The following is a 23,687-nucleotide window of genomic DNA, read 5'->3' on the forward strand; positions in this document are numbered from 1 at the left end:
ATTGACCCTGCTCCCAGCCTCACGTTCCTTGATCTGTTCTCCCCCTCTTCCCTTTTCTACTGACCCCATCTTCCTCTTGGGAAAGGGGCTGATGACTTCATTTCTGCTGAGGTGTAACTAATAAATACCAGGAGGCATATGTTTTATTTCACAATAAAATGTACGTACTTACTCTGTTCTAAGTACTTTACAAATCTTAACTCATTTTACTTTCACAACAACCCTATTAAACAGATACTATTATTATTCCCATTTTACAGATGAGTCCATTTTTAAATTCTAGCTAAAGAAATAAAGTTTGGTGGTGAAACACTGGGAGTGAGCCAGGAGTATTTGTCATCACAGAACCAGTCTGTATCTCCCCGAGTCTGGCTTTGCCACATGAAGATTAGGTAGTTGGAATGAATACTCTTCCTCGCCTTCGATATTTCATCTCAGCCAGCTCTGGGCCATTTCTACCCTCCTGTCCCTGTACTCCCATCTCTGCAAAAATGGCAAAAGATTTATAAGACATTAGGGAATTAGAGATAATTTATTCTAACTTTCTTGTTTACCGAGGGGCGACTGGGGTCCACAGATAAGGTGATAAGACCTGGCACAGTCACCTGGCCAGGTGGTGGCATTGCACAGATGAGAAGCCAGGGCTCCCCACTCCTCCCAACCTCCCATCTTCCCACGCTCCTGTACCACCGTTTCAGCACCATCTTCTCCCCCGCCTCGCGCTTCCTCCGTCTGTGTAGCTAAGAGATCTGTTGCCCCAGGAGTAAGGATCTGCTCGGGTGTCTTAAGTAATGTAGGTGCGCCTCACTCACGGCGCTTCACTTTCTCAGTTTATTGCCTGCAGCAGTCTCTGTTCCGTTTGCTTCAGCTTCTTCCCCTTGAGTTGCTGTCTCTCCGTTTAAGGTGGCTGCCCCCTCTGTTTTGCACTCTCTCTCCACTCCCTGTGTCTTCCCTCAGTCTGCCCCTGCCACCGCCCGGGGCCACTGCAGCTCCAGTCTCAAGGCTCCAGCTCCTTCACAGATCCTTCTGCTTCCTGGTCACCTGCTGTCCCCCAGCCCTGCCCTGTCACAGCCAGTGAAGGTGGGGGAGGGGAGGCAGGGGGACGCTTCATGTGTCCCCCTGATTCTCTGCTGTCCACCGCACTGGGCAACAGCTGGCGGCCTTCTGAAGGAGGCCTTGGTGTTGTCTTACTTCCCAAGGCCTTTTGGCAAGGTAGAAGTTATCTCCAGGACCCTTGGACCTGTTCAACGACACAGCTAGTGGGGGAGGTCAACCATCCCCCTCTCTGACCTATGGGGGCTCTTAGGGCTCTCAACACCACATATAATAGTTACTCTTGGCTCAGAAGAGGCCTCAGTCCAAATGAATGCCTATTATAACAATGTTTTGGGGTCACTTCCCATCACTCCATTAGAATAGTGGGGAGGTTTCTGCTTGGAATAAGGTGACATTGGGTAATTGAACCAAACAGATGGCTGCAATCTTGCAGCCTTTGGAGTTGAAGTCCTCGGGGTATGGGATAGAGATGGAGCAGGCTCTAGGGTGACAAAATGGGGGCTTTCTGGACTCTCAGACTCAAAACCTTTTCTGTGTTCTCAAAACTTGAGTTGCTCTAGATATTTATCTAAGAGAAATGAAGACATCCATTCATACAGACACATATACACAAATTTCATTGTAGCATTGTTCCCAATAGTCAAAAGGTGGTAACAACTCAAATGTCAATACGTAGGTGCATGGATAAACAAATTGTAGTACAGCCATACAATGGAATATTCAGTGTAAGAACGAAATCGTAATACACCCAACAACATGGATGAATCTCAAAATCACTCTGCTCAGTGAAAGAAATTAAGAAAAGGTTTAATGCTGTGTGATTTCCATTTACATGAGATTCTAGAAAAATCAAAACCGCAGTGATGGGTAGTAGATCAATGATTAAATGGGGTCAGAGGATTAGGGGAGGGGATTAACTGTGAAGGGGCACGAGAAAACTTTTTAGAGTGATGGAAATATTCCCTATCTGATTTTGGCGGAGGTTATACAACTGTATACAATTAGCAGAATTCATAAAACTGTATACTTAAGATGGGTGACTTTTATTGTATGTAAATTATGTCTCAATAAAGTTAAAAAATAAAAACCAGCCACTTGAGTTGGACCATCATGGAAGGCTGTCTGTCTGTCTATCTCTAGCCTTTAACTGTCTGCGTCATCTCAAGACTCCAGGCGTCTCTGAAGCGGGGAGGGGGCACTAAGGTATATTTCCGGGAACTCAGAATGCTCTGAGTTCGGAGATTTCATGGAAGTTGGTAATAACTAGGAAAGAGACAGAAGCATACTGAGATGACATTTTCCACCAGGAGCAGAGCACATGTACTTGTGTGAAAAACGCGTGAGCACTTGTGAGTGTGTGAGATGAGAGACAGTAAGGGGAGGGATTTATTTCATGGAATTCCAGAGAGCTTTAAAAGATAAAAGGGGAGAACATGCCTGAATCAGTCTTACTCATTGATGTATCTTCTCCTTGGGTGGAGATCCCAACTGTGTGACTGTCTGGTGAATTCCCGTAAATGAGAGTTTTTGTTTGTTTTTAATATCCATCTTCCTTGCCAAATCATCTCTCATGCAGTTTCCAAGGTAGTCAGCATACATGTGCTATCTGGACTTTCCTCATTCATTTGGCAGACTTGTGGGGAGTGCCTTCTCTGAACCCAGCTCTGTGCTAAGGCTGTGTAGATTTGAGTCCTTACGTGGAAAACCTCCGTGCATGTGTAGTGTTGGGTCGCACCTGGCCACATGGCCAGACTCCAGGTCTTGGCTCTCAATGTGGAGAGAGGATGCCATGGGTGCTTTGATATGAACAGTCAGCCCAGCCTGGAGAATTGAAGGCAACATTTCAAATAATAGTTACATTAGTGGCTGTGTTTTTGCGGGGCCTTCCCTTTACCATAGCCAATAGATACGGTGGCCAAGAACATCCGTGTTTTCTGCACTTTGGCATCAAAGCGAAGTCCTTATTGGTGGTGCTGGATTCAAGAGAATATTAAAAATATGCTTTTAGAGCTTAATGTTTTGCATTCAGGGTGTGCTCCAGCTGAACCTAACTTCTTTGTAGCTGACCAAGGTTGAAATAGAGCTAGAGGATTGTACAACCTTAAGGATGGGTTTCCCATAAAGATGTTATTTTTTGGTAACTGACAGCCAGACTCAATCAACCAGGCACATGCTGTGGTTGGTGCATGTGCTTCACTACTGCTTTTCTCTAGGGTGTAGGCTGGCTGTTTAAAGAGGGTGGATATTAAGGCTAATCTTTGTGTAGCATAGCAGGTTACTGCCACTTGCCTTTTTTATCTGGAAATTCAAGCAGATATCAGAAGGGAACTGTTTGTGGCTACAGAGATGGTTAAAATTGTCATTATGAACAGAAATGATACTTGAAAAAATGACTTTCCTTTTAGGAAGGCAAATCCGTCATTTAACCCCTATTTGTTGAGTTCCTAGGATATGTGTATATCATATATCACATGCTATGCTGGGTCCTTTGAAGTAAAATAAAAATAAGTAGAAGACAGAGTCCCCCCACTTAAGAAGCACATTGGAAAGATGTAGAATTAAGTAGAGGCATAGAGAGGTAACCAGCGATGTAAGGACTGGTTATGAGTCCAGGGTGGTACAGGGAATGAGTGCTCCTTAAGGTTGGGGAAGGAAGAGGTTGATTCTTGATGCTAAGGTGACTAGTAGATCTTTAGCTGGGCCTTGGAGTATGAACAGGATTCCAGGAAGTCAGAGAGGAAGAAGAAAAGCCTGAAAGGAAATGAGAACGGAAGGGATGTTTACTTGGGCAGAGTATTTTCCTTGGTGCATAGAGGGAGCTAAGCCTGGAATAGAAATTTGGAGAGGGATTATGGAGCTCTGGAATGGAGGCTTAAGGCATTGGACCATATCCTGTAGACCATGTGAGGCTGTCAATGTTCTGAGCATAGGACAAAGGCAGCATTCTAGGGTGACATCCCTCCAGGGGAGGGATGGGGCCGGTTGTTGGAATTCTCTCTTTAATGTCCTTCATGCTGAGTTCTCTCCTTTGACAGATATGTTCTAGAGGATGGAATGGTTGACTACAGGGTTTTTACAAGCAGAATGGAACCAAACATTGTAGGAGATTAGCAACTCAGTCTGTTATTAGGGTAGAGTCTCAGAAAGTTTTCATTTCACTCCTATTATGAATGGGGAGTGGACAGGAAAAAAATTTGGAATCAAGATTCCATTGGGTTCCCAGTGGACCCTTGTCCTTCTCCTCCAGACCGTCCACGTGGGGAACTGTTCAGGGCACGGCTAGATTTTCATGATGGCATTTATCATTCAGACGGTGTGTGATGGATCAAGGCAGGCGCCAAAATTCACATCTTTATGAACTCTCTTTAATAGCACCCTCCTACTTTGGGGATTTTTAAAGCTAGCCTGAATTTGAATGAACTTTTGTGGATGATTTAAGAGGAGAGTTGATAAAAGGAATATTAGATAGGCATTTGGGAGGTGAAAGGAGGTCTAGGGGCTCAGAAGCTTGGCTGGGGATGCACAGAAAGTCAAAAGGAAAGCAGAGAACCCAGAATGTTCTAGAGGAGGACTAGCCTCTGTTAGGATTTGAAATGGTCAGAACATCTTTTCAGCCTCCTTCATGCTACTTCCTCCTCTGGCCAGAATTTTCTTTTGAGACAGGTGTTGGTCAGACAGGTTTTTTTGTTCATGGTTGGTCACTTGGCATACAGCATGGCTCCTTTGTCCTGGACAATGAGGAGGGCATTTTAGCAGCAGGCAGGGTAGCTGTCTGTTCAGTGCAAGGGAATGTCAGCTTCTAGGATACTTGGTGGCTTTGGGGAAAAGCTCACAGTGGCAGAAATTAATTAGAAAGTAGAATAGAACCGACTTTCAAAAGCTGGTATTATGTGGATCTGGTTGTGCTGTGGGCCAAATGACAAAAAGAAGTGGAATGAGAAGTGGTGTAAATGACTAACAAGGACCCTGTTGGCAGGTGGACTACAGTTGGCCAGTTCCACAAAGTGAGTGTTAGGTGTTTCCACCTTATCTTCTCCAAACTCTGTAAAGCAAAAGCTTCATTGTGGTCTAAGCCATCCTTTAGGAACTTCTTGGTCACTTATTTTTTATGACCAACAGCAATTTTTTCTTTCTTTCTTTCAAGGTAAATTAATTTGGGGTGGTAGTGACTTCAGGCTAATTTTGACTCTTTGGCTACTGGTTTGAAAATTTTTTTGTTATTATTTTCACATCAACCAAAGCTGGGTAAGTCTCACTGAATCCCCCTGCAATATGTGTTTCCTTTCATCGGGGAAGCCAACTATTTACAGCTGTAACAGGGTTTACACTGAATTGTATAAGTGATACTGACTTCTGTGTCAGCAAAAAATGAAACAAAAACTGATCATAGATGACATTACCTAAATGACAGTACCTACGTGTGTCCTTTCTTTCACATTTGCTGTAATCCTGTTATGGCATTGTCCTATTACCTCAAGTACTGTCATCTTTAAGTGCTGTCAGATTGTAACTGGATTGCCAAGGACAGAGGAGAGGAATCAGGGAGAAGTCAATGGCGTTTCCCAACACACCACAGAGACGGGCTTCTTCTTCCTTGCATAGGTTGAATTCTTGGACAAATTGTTCAGTTAAAATGATGACTCAGGTGTCTTTTACAGGCTTTGATGAAATAGCCAAGTTCACTCCTTGTGTTCCTAGAAGGAAAGAAAGAAACAGCCAATGAGACAGACTCTTTCAGGATAATGTGAAGGTTTCTGCATAATGAGAATGCATTATAAGTATTATTATTGTGTTTTTTTAAAACCAGCTCAAAAGTAATAGCAAAGGGAGGTCTCTGTGTGAGAGTTTAACATCCAATTGTTCTTTGTAATGTTCCCCCATATTTGGTTCGGGGACTCCATTTTAGAGATGGGAAAACTGAGTCATAAGACACTTAGAGGTAGACATCGTTGGACAGCTGGAGTAGGGAACATTCCTATCTTATGTTTATACCATATGCCCATGTTCCTCTCATATATTTAGACCAAATTCTTATCCAGATTTCTCATAAAGAGTTCATAAATTTCCAGTCTTCACTTTTCTGCAGCTTCCTTAGATAGAATAGCTGATGGGGAAATGGCTGCATTGAAAATTAGGCCTCTTGCTTTTTGCATTCCTTTGCTCATAAATCAGGGAGTGAGAAACAGTTACTTTGAACGCCCTTATTAAGGCAGGTTTGGCTGCCAGAGAGTAGGGCTAAACTGAAGGGAATGGGCTAAGACATCTTTTTCATGCCTCTTTTTTTTTTTAAACTTTGGATTTTATAATGGTATAATTTAGTTTTTCTTTCATCTGTTTCTGTATTCATTTTTAATATATAATGTTGATTAGTATGTTCTATTATTTATAGCCCTTCAGAAGGATCCCAAGGGAAGATAATCTCCATTTGAGAAGATGATTTCCCAGTTTCCATACAGATGACAAAAAAGTCACTGCCCACTGCATGCCACCCACCCCCTGCCCCCTGCTAAGTTTTCTTCTTACCCTCTCAGTGTGGGGCATTGTGGGCCACAGGTACTCAAAAGCCTGACTGGAGATGCAACATGGGATGTGCTGACATTAATGCAAAAGGACTTCCTAATTGACTTGCAAAATATAGGTTAGGCAGTTTTATGGGATATCAAATTATCTTATTCTTTGTCTGATTAAAGACAAAATATTATATTAAGTAGATCATTACATAGGTAAAAGGTTAGGACTTCACACACTTAGATGTGCAGCCTGGCTTTCCCCCTCCTGCCTGTGGCGGAGGCCCGTGGCGAGTAACCGGTCAAAGGCGGGCAAATGCCCTGTTCATAGAACTCTGACATGTCTGAAGAGTCAAGTTAGATTTATAGGAGGGACGTTTGCCTGAGCTTTGAATTTCCTGAGTCCTTTTCATTCTGATAGACTAGTAATCTTAAAATTAAATTTTAATTTGTTCTGATTCCGTTTCTTTGAGCGGAGAAGGGGATGACTACATGAAGTGGGGAATACAGGGCAAGGTTTGAGAGACAAGTGGCTTCACAGGGTGTTGGGCAGAAATGCGGCTCTGTGTAGGGGTGTGGTCATTTTGAGACCATGGGGTGCTCCTCTGTCATACCACGATGCCTTGGTCCACCAACTAATGCTTTGATGATGCCTTGGTCAACAGTCTAATGCTATGAAGCTCTTTCTGAAAGATATTCCAGACCCAGTCCTGATGTCGAATGGGAGCTCCCGTGTGTCTGATAATCGTCTACCACCTAATCCGTCATGCTGCCCACGTGCATGCAGAATGTGTGTGTGTGTGAGCGTGCACGTGAGCATGCATGTATAGTCTAAGCCTAGCTTTCTTGAATTTCTCACTCACTTCAGTACTTAACTACACATATGTCCATAAAAGGGACTCTTAGCATCTGGCCACTGTGTTCTCTCTCACTGTGTGGGAAGAAGGCATGGGTGCCCAGTTGGAGGTGGGGCAAGGTAGGCTGGTAAGGCTGTGAATGGTGTCTCCATTTTATGTGTGGGGGAGAGAATGAGTCACAAGGCAGTCTCTGCAGATTAGCCATGGTCCACCTGCAGAGCTGTGACCCTGAAAGCCCCAGGACCAACCTCCCTAGGAGGTCTTGACTTTCAGCAGCCTTTCAGTCAAATCCATTTCAGAATGGAGAACAACTTGCCACTGTCCTCTACTTTTGACCTGCTGACAGAGCAACGGCATTAGAAACTTTGAGTAGATATGGAAATAGATCCCTATACATACTAAACGGATCTTGTGTGTACGTGTGCGTGCGCATATGTGGGTGTGTGGAAGGAGTGAACCAGAGCAGAGAGCTGCCAAAAGAAAGTAGGGAAAGTAACACTACAATGTGCAGTCTTATTCCCCAGCATTCTGAAAACGGGGATCTGATGTAGCAACATGTATTTCCAAGAGAAGACAGAACCATCTGTTGGGCGAAGGGGTTTGTCTGGGGGGACCTGGAATAGCTGTGTGACCTTAGGGAAATACTTGCCTTCTCTGGGTTGAGCTCAGCCCGTTGTTCACAAGGGGCAGTGCTGGTATTTATAGACCATATTCGACTGTCCTGAGTGAAAGACAGCTTTACTTCTCACCTCAGAATAGTAAGCGTTGTTTCTCATATCTAGGTTGCTGGGACAGTTTCCTAGGAACCTAATGTTCGGCAGCTTTGTGACGTTGGATGGAGGGTTTTTCTCTTTAAATGACTTGATTGGTTTTTGCCACTTTTCACATTATTATTTTGTTTGTTTGTTTTTCCCCAGTTAGCTTAAAGGCACCGAGGGCTTTCCCGGGACTGGTGTTTGGAGGCCAGTGGCCAAGCTGACAGCAGCAGGATGTCAGTGGAAGCCTGGGGTTAGCTGCCCACTGTGGCTGGTGAGGATGCAGGCTCTGGGAGTCTTGCTGGGGTTATCTTGCTCCGCCCTGCCTGGTTGATGTGACTTTAGCTTATTCTGGGTTTGTGTGACTTCATCAGTCTAGCCTATGGCATCCCACCTCATTCCATCCCCTCGCATTTCATAAGCCAGCAACTGCGAGACCAGGCTCCATTACCCTCAGCTTCCTGCGTTTGTGTGCAGGTCTGCTGAAGGAACTGGGCTTTGGCCCTGAGACCGGTCCCCTTGGGAACAGTGGCGGCAAGGGATAGCTGTTCTTCCAGGGCTTTCCCTTGTTGGTTGGGGGTGGAGGGCTGTGCAAATGATTTTTATATTTCCTATTTTGATTTAAATACTGGTCTCTTTTTTGGCCAAGTCTTAGGCAAATGCCACAGAGGGTTTCTTTTTGGCTTGAGCTTGGTGAAACTTAGATGAACTTGATGAAATAAATGCAAATTTATGCACACATGGTCATGGACACATCACCACCCCCACCCCCCTCCACCCCCTGACCAGCACGTAATGAGCTGTTCCTAAGTACGATGTCCTAAATTTTAAGGTCTTACTTTTCCTGGTGATGAGTGCAGAAGACCTCAGCCCCGTGTGCGTTTTGGCTTGAGTTGTTAACCTTTCCTTCCTTCCTTCTCCTTTTTTCTCCCCGTACGAGATCTTCCGTCCCTTAAGAAAAAACATGTGAGCTTCGCTGGAAGAATAGACTTGACCTCCACCTCACCAGGTGCAGCTGCTGACCAGCGCTAAAAAATAGGAAATATTTTTTTAAAGGGTGTGTGTTGGGGTGGGGCGGGGGGAGTAGTTTCTGTTCCACAATCACTGCTGTTTCAATAAAAAGCAACCTGGTTTATCTGTAAAACCTACTTCCCTTTCTGGTGAGTGCGACCGTTTTGAATGGCAGACGAGTCTTGGAAGAGTGAAGGGAGGGGAGGGGAGAGAAGGGAGATGTAGAAAGAGGATGGAAAGGAGAGAGGCAGAGGTGGAAAGGAGAAGAAAAAGGGGAAGAGAGCAGGAAAAAGGGAGCGGGGAGCGGGGAAAGAGGAATGACATTTGGGCTATTTTTAGCCGGACTCGAATGCAGATTTCATCAGGCACGTTGGCTGTGGGGAAACAGACTGTACAGACAGTCATCTTGCCTGTAACTTCCTGTGAAGCGGCCGTGGTGACTGAATTTTCTGACACTGTCAGAGTTGTTCAACCCTGCCAGCTCCTGGAAGGAGAGCCCCACAACTGTCACAGGCGAAGCATCAAAAGCATGCGCTGTCGATAGCGACCTGCGTTTGCAGAAACTCGGAGGGCTTTCTAATTAATGGAGGAGATCCAAATTAGAGGAACGCTGTTCGACAAGCCCCCTCACATGCGCTAAGTGTCACAGCGCAGATAATCATTACATCTAACAAGCTCCTGATTTTTAACAGAAGGTATGAGGTGAACTCTTTTATAATGGTTCAGTTTCAAGGGAAAAAAAAAAAAAAAAAAAAGCACACTCTGGCCCTCTGCCTGAAAAAGAAGAAAGAAAGAAGGAAGGGACTAAAGAAAGAACAGGAAGAAGAAAAGAAAATAGGGGGAAACATAGGAAAAATGGGGGGAAATAAACAGAAATTCTCATGCTAGTGCTTTGGGCAAATGCTCAGACCCCATGCCTGAATTCTTGCCTTGGTCACTGGCTGGAACAATCAGGTACATCTTCTGTTTTAGATTTCCCTTCCTGTAATCTGTGTCTGCTAATATGCCAGCTCGCTCATTTGACATTTCCCAGAGACAAGCCTCCTCCGTGAGTTATTTCTGACCATCGCAGCATTCCACAGGGTCTGAATTGTTGAAAGCGCTGACCCAAACCGTAACAACTTGAATATGACAATCGAAACATGTGATGTAGACAGCAGTTGATGTGGGGCTCTACCTTGGATGGAGAAACAGACTGGGGGCTGAAGGGGACTTCATCTGTCCCCAGGGACTTGCCTGAGATCCCTGGGGGTCTGTCTGAGGTCAGGCCTCCTGACCTGGTCCAGGGCTCTGTGCCCAGGGCAGGGGAATTTAAGTCCTGGTTTGAGGCATTGATTTAAACCAGCTTTCAAAGGCCTGAGTGGAACTGATCATTTGCGTGCCTTCCTTTCTGGGTGTTCCCCCTGTCAAAACCATTTCTCTACACGGGACACACATCAGAGGGGGAAGGGGCTGTAAACTTTGAGGGTTGGCCAACGTCCTTCAGGAAGTGCAGTATTAAGAGCAGCACTTCTCTTGTCCCCGTTGATTCTCCCCAACTACCCACACTATCCTTGAAGTTATTCATGGGAAATAATATAAATCACGCTGCCTGATTCTTCTCAAACGGTGCACAAAGTAATCACAGGCTGCAGTGCAGGTTTTCTTGCCATGCCTTTATCAGTAAATCAGATTTTGAGCATTTATCAGCAAAAGTTAGATTTAAGCATCATTCCTGTAATGTTTGAAAGAAAGAAGATTTGTTTCTGTAGGGACTCTGCCAATCAGTGATCTTCCAGCTTGACTGTGCTATCAATTATTGCTGCAATTATTTGTCTAGTTGGATATTTAAAATGTCATCAGAAAGAGATGATTACATATTCCAGAAAGCAAGGCACTGTCTAATAAGATGAACTGAATCCAGTTAAATGTAGTGTGGTACCAACCTGTCCTTCAAAGTAGGATTCTTGAGCTACCACTGAAGCAGCAGCCTTCTGTCCGGTTTTCAGGAAGCTGATCTTAACCTTGGGATGCAGCGTGCTGTTGGGGTCGGGTGATAGTCAATTATGGGAAACTTTCCAAGTCTGAAAATGGAATTGCTCCTTCAGATACACGAGAAGTGCATTTTGGTTATCTCATTCAATTCATCTGCAAATCTATAAATAAGATGTCCCTCTATTCTTCTTGCTTCCTGTGGATTTAAATGCCAAATCCTGATTTGTGGCAAAGTTGTCACATGTCCCTTTTCCCACTCTCTCTGCCTGGTGCCCAGGATCTAAGCAGTGGCAGAAATTACAACTGTTTGCAAGCCAAGAAAAAGCTCCATTTCTCACTTTTCTCCAATTCCGGATATTCTCGGCCCTGCTCCATGCATCAGCCTTCCCCACCCCCCCGCACACCTCCTCCACTACACACCCTCCTTCTGTCCGCACCACCAACAGGAAACAAATACAGCTCCAATCTTTTTTTTTTTTTTTAATGGAGGAAAAGAAATCACAACCTGAACAAATAACAAAAAAACCTCCAACCAAACCAAACTTGCTACATAGAACAATCCCAAATGTTCTAAAGGTATAGAAATCCCCCCTTTAACAGGTCTGCCCCCCTCTCTGGGTATCAGGAGTGCCCCTGAAGAATGGAATGTTAGATCTGAAGGTGATAGCCGAGACTTCAGCTGGGAAACATTAGTCTTCCCCATTCTTTTGACACCAAGATTAGAACTGACTGGAGGTTCCAGAGATGTTTTCTGTACCTTGGTGGGTTTCATGAATTTGAGACTTTTCTGTGAGGCTTTTCCCAACTCACTCTTCAGAGAGCATGCTGAGCTCTTATAATTCCAGAACACTATGATGGTCAAAAGACTTTCCCACCATAACATAAAATTTTGGGGTGGGGAGTCTGTTAGAAAATTAGTGTCCTCTGTGGGGCAGGGGAGTGGGGGTGGGGGAAGACCTTTTAAACACAGGAGCCCTGGGTTGTATGTGCTGGAGCGTGTGGGAGAGAGAAGGATGTAGGGGGTGGAGCATCCAAAAAATGGCTTTAAAAAAATCATAGCTCATTGAAATGGAGAAGAAATATTGTCTCTGCTGTAGTCACCTCCTGTCACCTTTGTCCCTCTCCTCCTTCATCAGCTGTGCTCAAAGACCTTTGTCTTGTTTGGGTTTCCCTGCCAGGCCCTGTAGCTTGGGGTGATCTGGGTCAGCTGACCACACTGCCCTATTGGGGGGGCAGAAATTACTTTGAGCCTTGAAAGCAGGTTATATGCTTGTGGTGGGTGAGGTGTATGTGTGAAGACCACAAAACAGAGGTGTGAAGGGCCGGGTTTAGCTCTTAGGAGATGGAGAGGAGGCCTGGGGTTCTGAATGTTTCTGTTTTTCCTGGGATCCCTGCCTCATTTTTGTTTTCAGGGTGTACGTGTGTCTCTCATGTTCTCAGGCACGTCCCAAACAGAGGGGGGAAGCTGGGCTTGGGCCTGGGGCTGCAGCTGGGCAGGGCCATGCCAGTCATTTGGCTGGGAACCCCCAGCCCCATCGAGCAAGCCCTCCAGGGCTTTGTACTCTCGTCTCTGGGCCTCCGCGGGGCTGTGCCAGGATCTGGTGCAACGAGGGGATGAGGTGTGGGCTGCTGCAGGCGTTCTCCTGCATCGGAGTCAGGGAGGCAGATGAGGTCATCCAACAGGCTTCCACGCACCTTCCAGGGTTAGCCTTATTTTTAAGCCCTTTTAGTGGAGCAAAACTATGTGTTCTAAATAGGATTACTTGAACTGAAGGACTTCACACTGTTCTTTCTCTCACGGCAGAAAGATGGGGGTGTAGGTGGGGGGTGAGAATAGAGAAAAGTGTGGGAGATTACTAAAAATAAATTGAGAGAGGGAGAGGAAAGGGACCCAGACTAGGTAATTGGGACCAATTCATCAGAAGACTTAAGGAAATTTGACATCTATTGTAACTCTTCTAACTGTATAATTACATAGCATTGGGAAAGTGAATTATTAACTTGATTGTCCATAATGACCATTGAGTAAATATACAGTCACAGGTTGTCAAAATTGTACAGTGAACCAGTGGGCCAGCAGCCACTTTCAAGGGGCTGTAATCGTCTCCCGGGGTCAAGGCTGACCTGGAGGCTCCTTGGTTAGTGAATCATTTACAGGAGAGACCTCAGCGACTCCAGGAAGGCAAGGTTCCCCTGGTCACTGCCAGGTCCTTGGCAGCTCCTTCCAGCCAGGTCATTTAGAGTCGCCCTCCAGGAAGAAAAGTTCACTGAACAGCACTTGATTTACGATTGTTGATTAAGGGGCTCTTTTTTGCCCAGAATGGTGCTGGGCGAGGAGAGGTAGACCATGCATTGTTGGTTCTCAGAAGGCTTGGACTTTAGTTGGGACTGGGTGGCGGATACGGAATGATCCCATAGAGCCCTAGACCCAAACACAGTGTAAGGCTGCGGACAGAGCGTGGGATGCCCTTCAGCAGCCCTGCCTTGGTCTAAGCAGGGGCCTTGGTGCGCCCAGCCCCTGAGCTGTGGTGCCCCTGCCGGGCGCGAGCAGGGTAGGGGGAGCGTCATCCCGTGAGGCCTCCTCCCGGGGAAGTCCGCAGCCTGCTCCACACTGGAGGAGCGCCGTGTCAGCCAAGAGCCGCAGGCCATAAATGCAAAGTCTGGTTTAACAAAAGCAGCTTTTGAGTGAGAAAGCTGAGTGGAGTTGTCCCAACCTGTCAACTTCAGATTTCTTTCCTCCTCCCCATAAATCAAAAAACGGTTGGTGGAAGGGAGGGACAGAAGCATTTCATTTTCAGATTTTGTAAGAAAATCAAATCAAATCAAAAGAACCTGTCCCACGCCGATACCTTCCATGCCAGGTTTGAGCCCGAGGCAAATTTTTGTGGCCATGTAATAAGCCTCTTTAAAATGGTGACAGACCCTTGACTCTTTGCCTTGAATTACACTGATAAAAGACATTTTATTGCGTTAAAGCCTGGGCAGGAGTACAGGATGGTTCTTGCCTGGTCGGCCTCTTTGAAACCGCATCAGCCCTGCTGTCCACACTCCCCACCGCTCGACAGGGTTGGAGCGTGATGGTGGAGGAGATCTGGGGGTCGGTGACAGAGGGGGCTTTCTACCCAGCAGTCGAAAGTTGAGGCTCTGGAAGCAAAAGGATTTCAGCCCGAGGAGCTTATTAGGGAGAGGGGAGTGTCTCCGATCCTGGTGGACCCGGGAGACCTTGACATGGGTGGCTCCGGGTCGGTCTCACAGCTGGTGCTGCGTGGAAATAGAGTATAAAAAAAAGACAAAAACAAAAAACAACTAAATAGAATGTAGCTGGGACCTCGTTTCCCAGGCAGTCTTAGATTCAAAACAGGAAATGATCCTGGGGACTCCCCTATCGTGGGGTCCCCCTTGATGTCTGTGGGGATTGTGGCCCCAAGGCCCAAAGAGGCCAGGTCTCCACAAGCTGAGTTTCGAAGTGGACCTGTCCAGTGTGTGGAAAGGATGGTGTGCTCTTGGTTTGAGGAGTTTGGAGGAGTCTGATAACTTGGGTGTTACCCCCGTTGAATCAACAGAATTAGTAAGCCCGAGAACAGCCAGCAGCACCCACCCTGTGGCTGGACTGCAGATGGTACACATGGACATCTCCTTTTTTATTCAGGAAATTCTTTCCAGGTTGGTCAGTGGGATAAATGAAGGATTTGAAATTGGGTACAAAGCCAGGAAGATAACTCTGAAGGCAAGAAAATAGGCCTCCAGTCAGTAGGCTGTGTCTGTCTCTCCTTTGTTCTGTGGGGCTGTCAGAGAGGTTGGGGCTGAGGCCAGGGCTCGGAGGAGGAAGGTGCTGAGGGACTGAGCAGACGGTAGCAGATGTTGGAGGAGCCTGTGGGCGGGCAGAGGCCTGTTTCTGAAAGAAGGACTTGGCTGCCATGGGACGAGGCCTGGCCTCAAAGCCCCAGAACCCTCCTTGATTCAATCTCACCTCAGGCGAGAGGGCAGCCTAGTTTTGTTCCTGAAGAAATGTCAGAGCCTGACCTGCTAGACCATTTTTTTTTCTTCTAACGTTTGTAGAGCTTTGAAGCCTTAAATTAGTTCTCATAATTTCCTAGCAGTTCTGCGTTAACCATAGGACATAATAGGTTTTAATTCTGGAGAATGGCCAGTTCTGGTTCTAAGAATCTCTTGGCCAAGACTGTCACAGAGCATTAGGCCCATAGGGTGTGCCTTCCCCACTTCCCTGGACACTCACAGCACATTTATCACTCCAGGAAGGCAAGTGATTGCCTGCAAGTGGCTGTAAGATTAGTGCCCAGACACTCTGCCTCTCCCCACCCGGAGGGCTCCTGAGGTGAGTGAGTGGTGATGAGGGGCAACGCTTGGTCCCCAAGTCTTGGGCAGGACTCTGAGTTCCAGCCCTGCTCTCACTACCTGCAGCAGGATGCCTCTGAGATCTCCCAACACCTAGGGAGGCGAGGATAACACCTTCCCTCATCCCATAGGATTACTGTGGGTTCAGAATGTGAGGAGAAGGCTTTGGGAAGGAGATAAAGCTCTCCACAGAGGCCACAACGTACTTTCTTAAGAAGAGCCAGGCTTGGAGGCTACCTGTGCTTCTGGGCCCTTTTCCTTTGAAGGCTGCACACATCAGTCCTGAAAGATAAAACCAGAAAACTCTCCAGCTTTCTGGGCCTGTTCACATCTACCAACCTTGCCTCTCCCCTCCAGCAGCATCGCTGCCCACATTCCGCAAACGTCCTCCTCCACAAGCCCCAGGAACACCTGAAAATATCAGGGGTATTCTTATAAGTGCCAAGCTTGGTTTTCTTAAGTTTATTCTGGTATTTTCTTGGGACTGATGAAAATAGTGATATGGAGGCATAAAAATTACATTTGTTGTGAGTTGACACAGATAAAAAGGCTCCGGGTGGCCTCTTCAGAGGAATTTGGGAGTTGCATGTTCTGCTTGCTTTGATAGAGAAGCCCTTCTCTGCCCTGGCTAGTGTTATCAGAATTAGTTTGCTGAGCAAATGGTCAGTCTCATTGGATCCACCTTTACAACCCAAATGCCTTCCTCCTCTCAACTGAAAATGCTCATTCCTCCAGTCAATGAATCCTTACATCAGGGGATGCAAGTGTAGTTTTCAAGGCTTTCCAGGTGCTGGGGTTATGATTTTCCATCCTTTTCTGTGGGGTGAGTGGGATCTGTGAATACATTTGCATGAGACTGGTTGATATGGGCGAAAGAAACAGGTTCAGGACTCCAGCTTCTTTCATTCCTCACCCCCTCTTCTAACCACAAAGGTACTGCGGTTGAGCCCCACTTTAAGAAAGCCCAATACACACAAAATCTCATCAATGGAAACTGATAAATTAGAGGGTGATTTTTCACATTACAGAAAGATTGTTAACTTTTCAAAAGGTTTCACTGCAGGGTTCCTTTAAATAGTGAGCTCCCCCACTGAATGTAAAGTGTTTGTTTACAGATCATTAACTACTTGACAGAGAGGTTGGGGAGGGGGTGGAGGAAGAAGCACTTAAAAGGTAAAAGTGTTAGAAGCCCTGCCAATTTTCGATGAGCCTGGAAGGGTGATGAAGCATCCCTGAAATTATGTCCGTTAGCACATGTGATTCAGTTTACAGAACTTCAGTTTACCCGTGGCTTTCCAGGAACCCTTCAGGTTGGCTGAGGCAGGGACCACAGGACGCTGGGGCCTTGCCTCCCTGGTTTGGGGTGGCTGGGAGAGGACTCGGCTTTTCTTAGAGTCCTGTGTGTGCCCTCAGGTGCAGTGGGTGCCAGGCTCTGGCATGCCAAGCTTTGCCACTGGCCTTCAGGCACGGGCAGCAGAAACCTTTCCCCTTGACATTTAGCCTGAGTTTGTGGGAAGTTTCTTCCTGGTTCTCTCTGACCTTCAGTCTCTTTGGCTCAGGACCCACCTAGGTTTCCTGCTTGAAACTCAGACAGGTAAGCTTTGCAAGACTCTGCCCCAGGAGGCTGAAAACCACCACCAGGCCTACTCTCTGAGTCTAAGCCTGGGGACCAGACCCAGCCCACCCTGGCCTGTAGGTTTCTCCTCATCCCTGCAAGGTCATAGCAGGCATAGGCCCATCCTGGCCAGCTTCTGGGATGGCCCATAGTAGGTCTCTTAACTGCATCTAAGACTCCTGCCCTGGTCTCAGGGAGACTCAAGACTGGCCTGGGAGAAGGAACTCATCCATTTAATTGTCTTCTCTTTTTAAAGATGAGGAAACTTAGGGCCAGAAAGGGGAAGGGATTTACTCAAAGTCATACCTAGCTGGGGAATGGCAGAGTTGGGATTGAAGAACTTAAATTCCTGAATTTGTTCTAGCAGTCTCTCCAGAGGAATGAGTCCCTAACATCCTAAAGGAAGAAAGGAATCTGGAGAGAGGTTCAGGGGGACCCATGAAGGAATGCACGGGGCAAGGCCTCTTTAAATGTAGTTCCCAAATCCCCCCAAATAACCTGGAAAATAACCTCAGGTAGAGGCAAGCCTGTGCACACACATGTGCACTCCCTTTCACCCCACCACACACAGACAAATTCCTCCAGTAAGGACTCAGAGTGGGAGTGAGTTTACCACTCTTCCCGTGGCTTTGAAGAGAAGAAAGAGGGGACGTTTGGAGGGAAGGTCAAGTTGATGATTCAAGAGACACAGCGGTATGGGAAGATCTCCACATTTCTTGCATAGTCATTTGTTGAAAATGTGTCAGCAAGTACAAGTCCATCTGAAACGGGCAGTGATACATCTGAAATAGATTATTTAAGCCGGGGAGGCAGTATTGCAAGGAAGAAAATGGCTATCAAAACTTGTTTGTCTGACTCAGAGGAATAAAACACAATAAATTCGGCCTTGGCAGACCACCCAGCATTCATCAGGGGGAAAACAATCAAGATTGGGGGGAAAAACAAAACAGGACAGACGAACTTTCATAGTTTCACCAGCATCCACAGGGCTGTGTCCATTATTGTACGAAAACATGACGTTTGAAAATAACAAGTTGTGGAAGCTGAATCCTTCACAAAAGTCCTCAGAGGGTTTATTTAGCATATCCTCTGTTATCAACAGAATGGATTGGTGCATAATATTTTGGTGTAAATGTACTACCTGTTGGGTCCCATTTGCTCTGGGTACACCTCGAGCTTTGCTTCTCTCTGGGCATCAATACCTGCTTTTTCTTTTGTTAGAAAGTCCTTCCTCTTAGCTCTCCAGGTCCAGTTCCTAAGTTACTTCTTCCCTAAAGCCACTCTCCTCCCTTCCAAATGGAAGTAACTTGTCTCCTTTGAATTTCTTTTGCACTTTATCTGTACCTCTCTTATGACACACTTTCTACTTTGGAGCAGAGCGATTCCTTTCCAGGCCTGCCTTCTCTACTAGATGGAGGCTCCTGTAGGGAAGTCTGTGTCTGCGTTTTCTTTGTGTTGCCCACAGAGGTAGCCCATTGCTTTGGGCATTATAGGCACGCAGTAAATAGTTGTTGAATGAATGCGCGAAAAAAACGAATGAATGGAATTTATCCTGGGTACACACCTTCTGCATAGTGAAATACACAGTTAAACAAAGGAAAAAAAAAACTGTCCTAAGAGTTTGTCTTTTTATGCAGCTGCCCTTCCAGTCTCCTCGAGAAGTTCCACCATTCTAAGGCAAGAGCTTAAAATGTAATAAAAATTTATCTAACTCACCATCAAGTGAAAATACTTTGGGCGCAGAGCCAAAGAATATTATTGGAATGAACTTTTTTCAACACCCTAAATTTAACCAGCTGGAATTCTTTTTTTAAGTACCATCCTATTCAACCTTTTGAAATGAAGGATTTGCCTTTTAGTGGGAAATCTGCATTTCAACACAAAGATGGAACACAATGTCTTTGGCTTATTCTTCAGAAAAGCAAGCTCCTTTTTTTTTTTTTTGAATTATATGCTTTGCTTATGTTAAAGACACAGATTGCAGAAAATTTTGTTTAGGCCTAACAGATTGGTGGCTTGCATTTTTTGCATTTTTGTAGGTAAAGGGCATGAAAGATGTCATCTTTCCTCCTCACTCATAGAGTGGATGCCTAGGGTGAGAACTCTTAAAAGGTGAAATTAGTAACATGTTGTTTAGATAATTAAGGCTCTGAGATGATAGAATTGGTCAAAGAAGAGAGACAAAAAGAGTTTTTAAATGAGTGATTGATGAGATTAAAGTCACTGGTGAAGTATCTACAAATATAAAGACCATGGACAAGTTTCAGCATGAAATTCTGTAGCGTGATGTCTGTAGGATTCTGGCTTGCTTTCGTTTGTATGGAGCATCACGATTCGGTAAGATCTTAGCTGGTGAAAACACATAGTGATGGGGAAAATGCTCGTGTAAATGCTCATTTCTAGAACAAAAGGGAATGCAATTTTGACAATATCGAAAGGTTATTTAAGAAGTCTAAGCAGTGATAAAGCTGGCACATTTTCAGTTCAGACTGACACAACTCAAGACACAGGCATTGCTAATGTTGGCTCTATAATACTCTAATTAAAGTCACAGGATCTGAGAGATGGGGGCTGGTATCCTGTCCTAAATGGAGGGTCATGAGCTAGAAGGACATTCAGTGGATTTGCTTTCCAGTTAGACAAAGAAGCCTCTATCCTAGACTAGCTGCACCATTGTTACTTTTGTGATCTAGACCCAGTAATATTGATAGAACTGGAATTGGTTTGTTCAGGAAACTTTACAAACTTTTGGGATTCATTTTAAGTGTAATCTGTAAGTTGGCTACTGGCTGGGGGTGGAGAGGGGACTTGGGAATGTTGGAGCTAGAAGGGATGGTAAGGGTCCTTTATTTTGGCCTGTCACCAATATAGAGATCCTTCCCCATCATAGTGGGTTGTCACCCATTCTTCTCTTGAAGACCCAAGGTGAGTGGGAGGTCATGCTTCTCAGGGTAACCTTCTTTCTCTTGGGGTTGGCTCTACTTCTTTTGTGCCCCATCTTGTTGGGAAAAGAGAGAAGTTATCTAGAAATATATGTTTAAGAAAAGAAATACATAAATGCACATATATACTTTAGTGAATAGCAAACAGCTATACATGTATCTACTCCTCTAAAGAGGCCTAGATTTTTAATTCCTGATAAAAGTCAGCACCTGGAGCAGTCATTCAGTGTTTTGGAAATGATGCTTTGTGCTCAGCTGTTTCAGCACATTTGTAGATCAGTGGTATTACTTGTTGATTGGTAGACAGTAATGTGGGCTATATGACACACCAAGTGATTAGTTTCAGAAACAAGTAACAGGGCAATAGTAGAGGAACCTTTGAGATTCCTCAAATCTTTGAGGTGTTCTTGAGGAAACCTAAAACCTGATTTAATGGTCTTCAGTTCCAGGGACATCCCACCTGGCTTATAGAGTTCTTTGTCAAAAGTTGGTCCTGAGGCATATGGAAATGTAAAGTGACCAATGCATAACATATTCTACCAAAACCGTTCCCAATTTGTTGCAGATTTTTAACGAGACCTGAAAAATAAGATTCATTATTTGTTCTTGAGCCATTAAGGAAACATTGCAACCTAATAATTCATATGGCATTTCTGAGGCCCTAAGTGGAAATGCTGGGTCTGGAGAGACTTTTATGAAGCAGAACAGGTTAAAATGCTTTTCACCAGAGAAGTACATCTGAAAAGATTGATTCAGAAGAGGGCAGTGCATTTGAGAGTCCAACAGGGAAACAGGAGTCCAGTGCTTGCTGCATCCGTGCAGTGTGCCACAGCTGTATTTGCAAACATTTCCGCTTTATGGAAGCAGTGAGGACACCATCTGCCTGACATAAGTTGGTTTGGATGTTATGCAAAGAATGTTCCCTGTTTGAGCCTGGGCCTGTTCCCTGTCCTGGTCAGTGAGGGAGGGCGGAACCTTGGATTCCACATGGAGAGATCCTTAGGAATTCCCCACACTTGCTCCGGTCCTAAAGGAGGTGAGCCCCAGTGAGTCCCAGACAGAAGGGACAACAGCCTCATAGCCAGTGGATCTCTGGCTGCGGGGAGGACATCAAAGCTTCCAGCTTCCATGCCTCCCCTTACCCTAAAATGGCACTTATGAAACTGGGTTGTGCATACGAATCACCTAGAGTGCCTGCTAAACGTAGATTCTTGCACTCTGCACACACCCCCAGCCCAGTTTTTGATTCATTAAGTCTGAGGAAGGGCCTGAGACATTGCATTTCCAACAAGCTCCCAGGTGATGCTGATGCTGGGCCTAGGTCTGCACTTTGAGAACCACTGCCCTGAGAGTACCACCAAGGAAATAAAGAGAGCATCGCTAGACTGCCCACTTCCCTGCCAGCCACCGGAGCCCACCTCTCCCTGGGGAGAATGCAAATGCGGGTGGGAGGAGAAGAGCCCCTCAGTCAGGGGCAGCCTGGGAAGGCCGCGCTGGTTTTGGGTGATGCTTAGAAGCAGTAATTGTGAGACTCTACTCTGCCTAAACCATGATGAAATAATGGAAAGCATCATAGCAAGAAGTTAAACCCTAGGGAGGCTATTAACAATTTAGCATTTCCAGTTCCTGTGGGAATGTTGATTCTACTTACCAATGAGAACGTTCAGAGATGTGTTCAGTGGGAGAGGCTGCAGAATCAGCCGGGGTCCCTGTTGCCTTTGGTGTGATGCTCTTCATGGAGGAAGAGAAATGCAAGTATGAGTCTCTCTCACAAAGACAATGTCAGTAGCTTGTTAGGCTGATAGGAAGTTTGTTTCTCTTCAGCTGGCTCATTCTGCGGGGGAAGCAGAGGTAGAGGATGAAAACAGTGGGGGTGATCCAAGAGGCGCAGGAAGTAGCTCAGGTGTTGTTTTCCAGTTTTGAAACCAAGTCAGAAACCTTTTGAAATGTCCGCTCAGCACCCCTGGGCTGGACTCTCCTCCAAGAGAGGTTGTTCCTCCAAATGGGTCAGGAAAAAGAGATCCCTCCTCATTGGTACTTCTTAAACAGTACAGACCAGGGTGGGAAAAACAGAGGGGAGGAGAGAGATGGATATCCCAGAGAAGAGCACTGGACTGGGGAGTCAGGAGACTAATTCTAATCTTCACTTTGTGGTTACCCATCAGTATAGCTGTGGGCCAGTCACTTAATTTCTCAAGGCCTCAGTTTCCCCATCTGTAAAATGAAGGCATTAGACCTGATGATCTCTAAGGTTTTTTACAACTCAAAAACCAAAACCAAATCATGGTGCCAGGTACTCAGATACTCTCCTTGGTGAGGCCTCACTTTGTCCTGTGGCCTAGTGCTATGGGGAACTAGGCCAGGCTGCTACCCCCAGAAGCTCAGCTTGCTCTAGGCCAGTGGGTTAGTAGATGAGTTTGACAGTAGGAGATGCATGTAAGTGATCAGGCATGGACCAAGTTAACAGTTCTCCCATTTCTTGCTGGAGGTCTATTTGAAGCACTGCAGGGTCTCTTTCCAGAGTTAGTGACAGGGAATATGAAATGAGACCCTCCCCGTGTGAGGATCCAGATACCGTGTTGCTTTTATGCTGGGGTCACAGTACACAATTGTGTGGGTCTCCTAAGAAACGGACTTCAGTCTTGGCGACAAACAAACTTATTAAATAGCTGAGGCAAGAACAAGTGCAAAAATGGATTCTCAGATTTCTCGTTGAAAAACACTATGACTAAATCTGCAGTTAATTTTACCCTCGCCTCTCAATGCATGGAACATAAGCAGTCTGATGAAGACATGTTTGTTTTTAAATCAGTCTTCCTGCTTTTGCGGGTTCATTTTGTGGTATTTGTTTTGTTTGGGGTCAGGGAGGAGGACTTGCCTCTGTAGATGGTCTGGGGCTAGGTGGAGCCTTCACGGCTGCCTCCCTGGGCAGGCCCGCTAACAACAGATTTATGCCTCTGTGTAAGAGCGTCCACGAGCAACACGCCATTGTTACCCACCAGGCTCCTCATGAAAGGAAACCTTGTGCCGACTGCCCTGGCCGTTCTTGGCAGTGTGATCTGTAGAAGGAGAACGGGAGGTGTTTTACACTTGAGGCCCGCTATCCTAGAGTATGATGACAACTCTTCTAAGTGCTCTTAATATTAAGCGAATGGAAAACATACTCTGTTTACTCACCATCAAAGTCTGTTTTTCTTCTCTCCTGCCTCCCTAATCATCACAAACTCCAAGCCTCTAGGACACACGGAGTGTCCCTGCTCCATCGCTCCTCCACTCTGTCTCAAGGTTGACCTCTCCATGCTGGGTTAGCTCACGGTGGACTTGGAAAAGCTAGGAACTCACCACATAAACCTTACAGCCCCCAGGTTGCACAAACCAGATATTTCCTTTCTCACAGAATGCTCAGTGCTGGAACTGCTGGATTTACAGCTAGATTTATGTTTATTAGTGTGAGAAGTCATTTTTCCTCACCAGAGTGCAGCCCAGTGCAATAGGGTAGAGAAGGTGGGCCACTTTTTTCTGGGTGCTGCTAGTTTTGGAATGCTGGTTCGTTCCTCGTCATTGAATGGTAGGATTCCTTACCCTTAAGGTGAAGACTTGGCCAAAGTTATCTT

At 45.8% G+C, this 23,687-nt stretch overlaps 1 protein-coding gene across 13 annotated transcripts in view; it reads left to right on the forward strand.

The window, feature by feature from the left end:
* BCL11A (BCL11 transcription factor A) overlaps positions 1–23,687 on the forward strand; it is a 98,621-nt gene that overhangs the window by 58,620 nt on the left and 16,314 nt on the right. The gene's annotated exons all lie outside the window — the stretch shown is intronic.

Source organism: Hippopotamus amphibius, chromosome 7 (genome assembly GCF_030028045.1).
Source record: "Hippopotamus amphibius kiboko isolate mHipAmp2 chromosome 7, mHipAmp2.hap2, whole genome shotgun sequence".
NCBI lineage: Eukaryota > Metazoa > Chordata > Mammalia > Artiodactyla > Hippopotamidae > Hippopotamus > Hippopotamus amphibius.